We start from the raw sequence: 8,803 nt of genomic DNA on the forward strand, positions 1-8,803 counted from the left end.
TATACAAGTGTTCATACTGGGTTGTTTATTTAGTTTAAAAAAAATTATCCAACGAGTTACAGACCACTCTTTCCCAATGTAAGTCAATGGGAAAAAGTGTTTCCGGGCCCAGCAACCTAAAGGAAGTGTAGTAGCATGTCTGCATGTAAGGGAGGAAACTTATACAAAATGTACACCACCCCAAATTGATCATGTTGTTGATAGTGCTACAGATGCGCTGCGAATAAAATTAGACTCTGTTGCTCCTTTGAAAAAGAAGAAAATAAAACAACATAGACTAGCTCCATGGCATAATGCCGAAACCCGCAAAATAAAGCAAAAGTCGAGACAACTTGAAAGGATATGGCGTTCCACTAAACTTGAAGAATCTCGTTTAATTTGGCATATTACTCTCAATGAATATAAGAAAGCACTGCGTAAAGCGAGAGCAGCATTCTCTTCATTAATAGATGAGAATAAGAATAATGCAAGATTTCTTTTCAGCACTGTAGCCAGGCTGACAGAGAGCCACAGCTCGATTGAGCCTTCTATTCCCATAGCACTCAGTAGTAATGATTTTATGTGCTTTTTTAACGATAAAATTGTTACTCTTAGAAACAAAATGAATGACCTCTTGCCTTTGACCAGTATAGTGTTATCAACAGCTCCCGGAAACGTAAGTTCTAATATTACACTAGATAGTAGACTAGAATGCTTTTCAGCCATAAACCTTGAACAATTAAATTCAATGATTCTCTCTTCTAAACCATCAACGTGTATGTTAGACCCAATTCCAACTAAGCTGTTGAAGGAAGTTTTTCCATTAATTAGCACTTCTTTATTAAATATTATGAATATGTCTTTATTATCAGGCTATGTTCCACAATCATTCAAAGTAGCAGTGATAAAACCGCTTCTTAAAAAGCACAACCTCGATCCAGAGGTTTTAGCCAACTATAGATCTATTTCTAATCTTCCGTTCCTCTCAAAGATTCTTGAGAAAGCGGTCGCAAAACAGCTGATTACTTAAAAAACAATGATTTATTTGAAGCTTTTCAGTCTGGCTTTAGAACACATCATAGCACAGAGACAGCTCTGGTTAAAGTCACAAATGACATTCTAATAGCCTCTGACAAGGGATGTGTCTCTATTCTTGTTTTGCTCGATCTCAGTGCTGCATTTGATACTATCGACCATGATATCCTATTGCAAAGACTAGAGCACTTAGTTGGCATACAGGGAACTGCTTTAGACTGGTTTAGGTCCTATCTATCTGAACGCTCTCAGTTTGTACGTGTCAATGATGAATCTTCCACGCAAACCAAAGTTAGCCATGGAGTGCCACAGGGCTCAGTGCTCGGACCTATTTTGTTCACATTATATATGCTTCCGTTAGGCAATATTATAAGGAATCATTCTGTAAACTTTCATTGTTATGCGGATGATACTCAACTATATTTATCAATCAAGCCTGATGAAATTAATCATCTAAATAAAATTCTAGACTGCCTCAAAGACTTAAAAACGTGGATGACCTTAAACTTTTTGATGTTAAACACGACCAAAACTGAAGTTATTGTACTTGGCCCGAATAATCTACGAAACAAATGATCTAAGGATATACTAACTATGGATGGCATTAATTTGGCCTCCAGTGAGACTGTAAGGAATCTTGGTGTTATATTTGATCAGGATTTATCCTTTAACGCCCACATAAAATCAATTTCAAGGACCGCCTACTTCCATCTACGTAACATTGCAAAGATCAGGCATATCTTGCCTCAAAACGATGCAGAGAAACTAGTCCATGCATTTGTTACTTCAAGGCTGGATTATTGTAACTCTTTATTATCAGGGTGTACCAAGAAGTCAGTCAAGTGGCTTCAGCTGATTCAAAATGCTGCAGCTCGTGTACTAACCAGAGTTAGGAAAAGGGACCACATTACTCCTGTTCTGGCTGCCTTACACTGGCTCCCTATAGAACACAGGATATAATTTAAAATTCTTCTTCTCGCCTACAAAGCCCTTAATGGGCAGGCGCCATCTTACCTTAAAGAACTCATTATACCCTACTGTCCTACTAGGGCATTGCGTTCCAAGAATGCAGGGTTGTTGGTTGTTCCTAGAGTCTCTAAAAGTACAATGGGAGCCAGAGCCTTTTCTTATCAAGCTCCACATTTGTGGAATCAGCTTCCAGTTTGTGTTCGGGCGGCAGACACCCTATCCGTTTTTAAGAGTGCGCTTAAGACCTTCCTTTTTGATAAAGCTTATAGTTAGGGCTGATTAGATTCAGCCCCTAGTTTTGCTGATATAGGCTTAGTTTGTCAGGGGACATCTTACTTCTTCCTTCTCTCTGTCTATACCTGTGTACTCTCATGTTCCGATTAACCCAGCTTCCCCAAATGTCTTTCTTTTTGGTGTCTATATACGCCGGGATCCGGAGTCATGGATGATCCTGCGCTCCTCTGTCCTGGATCGCGAGCCCTGGATCTTGAGTCGTGGCTGTGGTCCTGGATCATAGGTCCTGGATGGATATCCTCGTGGATTCATCTTCCTATTATACACACATGCATTTCCAAACATTTGGACTACCTATGTTGCAAATGTATTATCTTTTCAATTTACACACGGCATCTATTGCACGTCTGTCCGTCCTGGGAGAGGGATCCCTCCTCTGTTGCTCTCCCTGAGGTTTCTCCCATTTTCCCTTTAAAACTGTGGGTTCTCTTCGGAAGTTTTTCCTTGTACGATGTGAGGGTCTAAGGACAGAGGGTCTAAGGACAGAGGGTGTCGTATTGTCATACTGATATTTTGTACAAATTGTAAAGTCCACTGAGACAAATGTAACATTTGTGATATTGGGCTATATAAATAAACATTGATTGATTGATTGATAGTACCGCCGTTTGGCCAGCACGAATATTTTCATCAGACTCCGGCGCACTTCCTGGGGGCTTGCATTTAACATGCATTCAAACAGTCCTTGGCGCCACTCGATGATGTGGTATACTTGAAATAGTTGCTCTGCAGCAGGTTTACTTGCGATTGAGAAACGGCCCGTATATGGTCACTGTCACTACCCGATCTGCAGCTCTGCCCGATCTGCAGTGCGCATGTGCGAGATGGTCCGCCATATTGGACAACTCCGTACGGCAACCCAAGTAGGACACTTGACACAGTGGCTTTTAGCAAAGCTCAAAAGGAAAACTCGAGAGGGATGAGTTATTGTTATTACAACGTGACTTCACTATTAGTTTAACAACTCTTTTTATTGGGTTCTTTTATTTGGGGTTAAGTACATTGTCAGAATAAGTGAGAAATGGATTTAACTTCTGTTAGACAGCTATCATACTGAATATGATAGCTGGGTTAGGGCTTAAGGGGCGCATGCGCTATGACTGCACATACGGGTTCTTCTGCTCTGACAGCCAGGCTTGACCATGGATGTGTAATAAGAACGGATGTGTAATAAGAACTGGATACAGCGTGGGAGGCGGGGTCTCGTTCTTTCCTATGAGAGCTGCTCATTGGCGCATGAGGACAAAATGGCCCAACTTTTGAGAAAGCGAAACATCGCAGATTACCCAGCATGCCTGGCTGTCAGAGCAGAAGTACCTGTATGTGCACAGAGCATGTGCCCCTTAAGCCCCGCCCCCCGAGCTCCCACTCTCGGCTCACGAGAATGAATGGAGACAGAAATTAAATCTAGATTCGGTTTTTAGTGCATTTTACAACTTTAAGGACTTAATGATTCTAATAAGGGCTATAACAGAGTTCAGACTGGGTAGTTCATTTAGTTTAAAAAAAAATGATCCACTGATTTACAGACGTCTCTTTCCCCATGTTAGTCAATGGGGGAAAGTCTTTCTGGGCCCAGTGACGTCACGGACTGATACGGAAGTTGTAGTACTAGGCTCCTGGTGCTAGACTCCTGGTGCTAGGCACTTGGTTCTAGTCTCCTGGTGCTAGACTCCTGGTGCTAGACTCTTGGTAATAGACTCCTGGTGCTAGACTCTTGGTAATAGACTCCTGGTGCTAGACTCTTGGTAATAGACTCCTGGTAATAGACTCCTGGTACTAGACTCCTGGTAATAGACTCCTGGTGCTAGACTCCTGGTGCCAGACTCCTGGTGCTAGGCTCTTGGTTCTAGGCTCCTGGTGCTAGACTCCTGGTGCCAGACTCCTGGTGCTAGGCTCTTGGTTCTAGGCTCCTGGTGCTAGACTCTTGGTACTAGACTCCTGGTACTAGACTCTTGGTACTAGACTCCTGGTACTAGACTCTTGGTTCTAGACTCCTGGTACTAGACTCCTAGAACTATATTCCTGGTGCTAGACTCCTGGTACTAGACTCCTGGTTGCCAGACTCATGGTGCTAGACTCCTGGTGCTAGACTCTTGGTGCTAGACTCCTGGTACTAGACTCCCGGTATTAGACTCTTGGTTCTAGGCTCCTGGTGCTAGACTCCTGGTTCTAGACTCTTGGTGCTAGACTCCTGGTACTAGACTCTTGGTGCTAGACTCCTGGTGCTAGACTCCTGGTGCTAGACTCCTGGTGCTATACTCCTGGTACTAGACTCTTGGTGCTAGACTCCTGGTGTTAGACTCCTGGTGCTAGACGCTTGGTACTAGACTCTTGGTACTAGACTCCTGGTGCTAGACTCCTGGTGCTATACTCCTGGTACTAGACTCTTGGTACTAGACTCCTGGTGCTAGACTCCTGGTGCTAGACTCCTGGTACTAGACTCCTGGTGCTAGGCTCCTGGTGCTAGGCTCCTGGTGCTAGGCTCCTGGTGCTAGACTATTGGTGCTAGACTCTTGGTGCTAGACTCCTGGTGCTAGACTCTTGGTGCTAGACTCCTGGTGCCAGACTCCTGGTGCTAGACTCCTGGTGCTAGACTCCTGGTGCTAGACTCTTGGTACTAGACTCTTGGTGCTAGACTCCTGGTACTAGACTCTTGGTGCTAGACTCCTGGTGCTAGACTCTTGGTGCTAGACTCCTGGTGCTATACTCCTGGTACTAGACTCCTGGTGCTAGACTCCTGGTGCTATACTCCTGGTGCTAGACTCTTGGTTCTAGACTCCTGGTGCTAAACTCCTGGTACTAGACTCCTGGTACTAGACTCCTGGTACTAGACTCCTGGTACTAGACTCTTGGTGCTAGACTCCTGGTACTAGACTCCTGGTACTAGACTCTGCATGTGAGAACATTAGAGAGGGTTTCATCCCTCCCAATTCTACATATCTATATCTATTGAAGTCTTATGTGAATCGGTAGCTAATGCAATGAGGACAGGCGTGATGTGATCAAAGGTTCGGGTTAATATCCCGGCAGCGGTGTGTTTTGAACCAGTCGTAGGTTTGCGGTTGTTAATCTTCAAAGTTTCATCCTCACACTGCTGTGTTTTATTTCATATACACGGAAAAAGGAGGACAGGAAGCACGTCTTGTTTTTCTGCATCTGTTTAATGCCACTGACCTCAGATCAGTTTCCACAGGGTTATAGATGTACTACAAACGGCAGTGAGACGACATCTTCTTCTTCTTCTTCTTCTTCTTCTTCTGTACAACAGCAGGAAGCAATCCTCAAACAGGAAGTTCAATCAGTGCTTTACATCCAAAACAAATAATTTCAAAACAAAATAAAATGACCGCGTAATATTAGCACTGGGTGAGCTGCACGAACACGGATCATTTTACAATCAGAACAGTATTTAAAGATAAGGATGACTATAGAAGGTTAATCTGGTATTTATAAGTTAATGCTACATATTTATTTATCAAAGACGATGGATAAAACTCCTTTAAATGCTGCTGTGTTATTATTTAAAGGTTAATACATATTCGTTATATTACATCGTAATAATGCACGGTGCCTTCAGGCGTCTTCTTATTGCTCTCGTCGATTTTAATTATATGTATATTAATTCAAGTTGTCTTCTGAGTCACTTTGTATTTAAAAAAAAGTATAATTGAAAAGCACATGGTTTCACTCCTCGTTGTGTTCAAACTCAGGTGACAGCAGCGTGAAGAGAATTGATATAAATACACATGTCTCAGTTATAATACACAGTGTTTACATCCTGCTGGGAATACTTACAAAACATAAACAGTCAAATTAAAGTTGAGGATAAAAAATGAAGCCTAAAAAACTGATTTCACTCTGAAATAAAACAGTGATGGTCCCTTTAATTAGTTTCATCAATATATATAATATCAGTCTCTCATACTCAGAGGTGGGAAGTAACTCAGTACATCAACATTACTTAAGTACACTTTAGAGGTACTTGTACTTTACTTGAGTATCTCCATGTTCTGCTACTGTGTACTTTTACTCCCCTACATGTATTTAATCCCTTTAGTTACTTCACAGATGTGGATGAATGATGTGAAATATAACCAAGTGTTAAATCAGACTTGAGTTCCACCTGGAGTAAATCCTCCAGCTACCCTGCAGTATACAAAGCCATTCAGACTAGCTGCACCTTCACCAGCTTTGAGAACACTTTCATGATCAATCATTATAAAACATATCATATATATTATTCTGAAATGGACCAATCTGCACAATGACTACTTTTACTGTCGCTAAAGTACCAGATCTGAGTACTTCCTCCACCTCTGTTCATACTGTAATGACTCAGCGTCAGTAGAGCTGAACGTCACTGAGAACAGATAAAACACTATACACTGTAGCCTATATATATATATATATATATATATATATATATATATGAAATAATAATAATTCTCTGTGTGATTGGAAGCACATTACATGTGAGTTCCTCAGAGATCCTCTTGCAGACTTCAGGACACACGGTTCCTTCAGTTCAGTAACCTCAATATCTTTTCATTTTCACAACAACTGGTTTCACTTTGTCATCACTGTTTTTGTTTAGTATTTATTAATGAAACTCCAAAGAAAACGCTCTACTTAACAGTTTCTGTCGGTGCTCTTATTGTGAAGTCAACGGGAAATAAAAAGTGAACCGTGCCACAATAAATATCACAGTTATTTATTCTTAATATTATGATATATGCTGTTAATAATATAATGCATGTAAGTAAATAATAAATATATATTCTTTCATTAAAACAAGTAATTTTAAGAGATAGCTTAACCCTCATGGACAGGTAACTGCAAGCTAGTTAGCATCATGAGCTACATTGGCATTCGCTTAACCCTCATGGACACGTTACTGCAAGCTAGTTAGCATCATGAGCTACATTGGCATTCGCTTAACCCTCATGGACACGTTACTGCAAGCTAGTTAGCATCATGAGCTACATTGGCATTCGCTTAACCCTCATGGACAGGTAACTGCAAGCTAGCTAGCATCATGAGCTACATTGGCATTAGCTTAACCCTCATGGACACGTAACTGCAAGCTAGCTAGCATCATGAGCTACATTGGCAAACCCTGTAACCTGTAGTCCAGCTGAAGGACTACAGATAGCTTTAGCTGGTAGAGTAGCATTAGCTGAGGTTTAATCATAGCAAATACAACTGGATTTCCTGATTTACTTTAGCTTGCTGATTAGTGTGAGCTGCTATCTTAGCATCAGTGTTTCTCGTACAACAACAAAACTGTCCTTCAGAAATGGAAAACAAACAGCTAGCTTATTAGCGTTCGCTGAGCTTCAGTTGATGACAAGCTTTTGGGATATTTCTTGAAAGTATTGAGCGTTTCTTTTTCCCATCCTAACTTCAGACGTCCTGATGCTAACACTGAGAGCATCGACAGGACGCTCAGAGCTCTGCAGGCTTTCACAGACAGGAAGTAAAGATGGTGACAGGGTTCTTGTTCTCAGTGACGCTCAGGTGTCTTCATCAACAGGTGTACTTCTATTTCACACACAACCTTTTTTAATATCTCTACACACTTTATTTAAAGAGACGCCAGCTGCACTTCTCAAAACCCCCTTATCTCCAGAGGAGCCAGGAGGTTTTCACTGGACGTCAGTGGAGGCGGAGCAATGACTACATTTCCCATCATGCCCTGGGGTGGTCAGGGGGCGGTGGGCCAGGCTTCTGGTTCAGGGAGTATTCTCATAATAGCAGTGGCAGTGGTATCATAACAAATAAAACAATAACATCTACAATAATAATAAATTAAATGTTCCTTTCAAAATAAAACGTTCAACATTTCAAAATAAAAGTAAAAAGAAGTATGAAGGATATATAAAGAAGTGTTACTGATTTCGCACTTTATATATTTTTGTTTTCAGTTTGATTTTTTGTAAAAAACGTGTTTCTCATTAAATCCTAAATAATAAGTTCTTCTGTGAATTTCATATAAATTTAAATAAACAAATATTTACATATTTTCCTTAAATATTGATAATTATAATGTGGTAAGCGTTAGCATTAATAAGCAATATAACACTTAATAAATTGTTTATAACACAACAGATAAAAGGACTTAACAGCATTTATTATCAGTGGATTTGACAACAATTATAACTTGTCTTTAAAGTGAAGAAGAATATTTTTTTTAAATATAGTTAACAATAAAAATGCGCTGATATCTGCGGAAAGAGTGTGTTATAAACTATTTATTTTTTTATAATGATTTAAATGCTAAACAGGGGTTTTAAAAAGGGGGGGGCGAGCGGGAGAAAGCTTATGAAATAGAAAGTGATTTAGTTAATGTTGGGAATGCAGAGGGGACGTTTCAGGGCGATATCTAGTTCATATTTCATCCTATTCACCTGCGTTTTATTTTGAAATTCCACTCCAATCCATATTGTGATCAGTTGTTCACGGCCCTCAGTTTAAAGACCACGCTACCCATAATCCTCGGGTTTGGTTCAATGCTGCAGGTCAG

At 40.7% G+C, this 8,803-nt stretch overlaps 1 protein-coding gene across 1 annotated transcript in view; it reads right to left on the reverse strand.

Moving 5' to 3' along the window:
* Window positions 1-6,861: 6,861 nt before the first annotated feature.
* Window positions 6,862-8,803, reverse strand: part of LOC117558503 (glutamate receptor ionotropic, NMDA 1-like) — a gene marked incomplete at its 5' end in the record, with an annotated part of 7,119 nt that continues 5,177 nt past the window's right edge. Inside the window, 1 exon segment of the mRNA XM_034234747.1 lies at window positions 6,862-8,803. This exon segment is cut by the window's right edge and continues 551 nt beyond it.

The sequence above is a fragment of the Gymnodraco acuticeps genome, unplaced genomic scaffold (assembly GCF_902827175.1).
Source record: "Gymnodraco acuticeps unplaced genomic scaffold, fGymAcu1.1, whole genome shotgun sequence".
NCBI lineage: Eukaryota > Metazoa > Chordata > Actinopteri > Perciformes > Bathydraconidae > Gymnodraco > Gymnodraco acuticeps.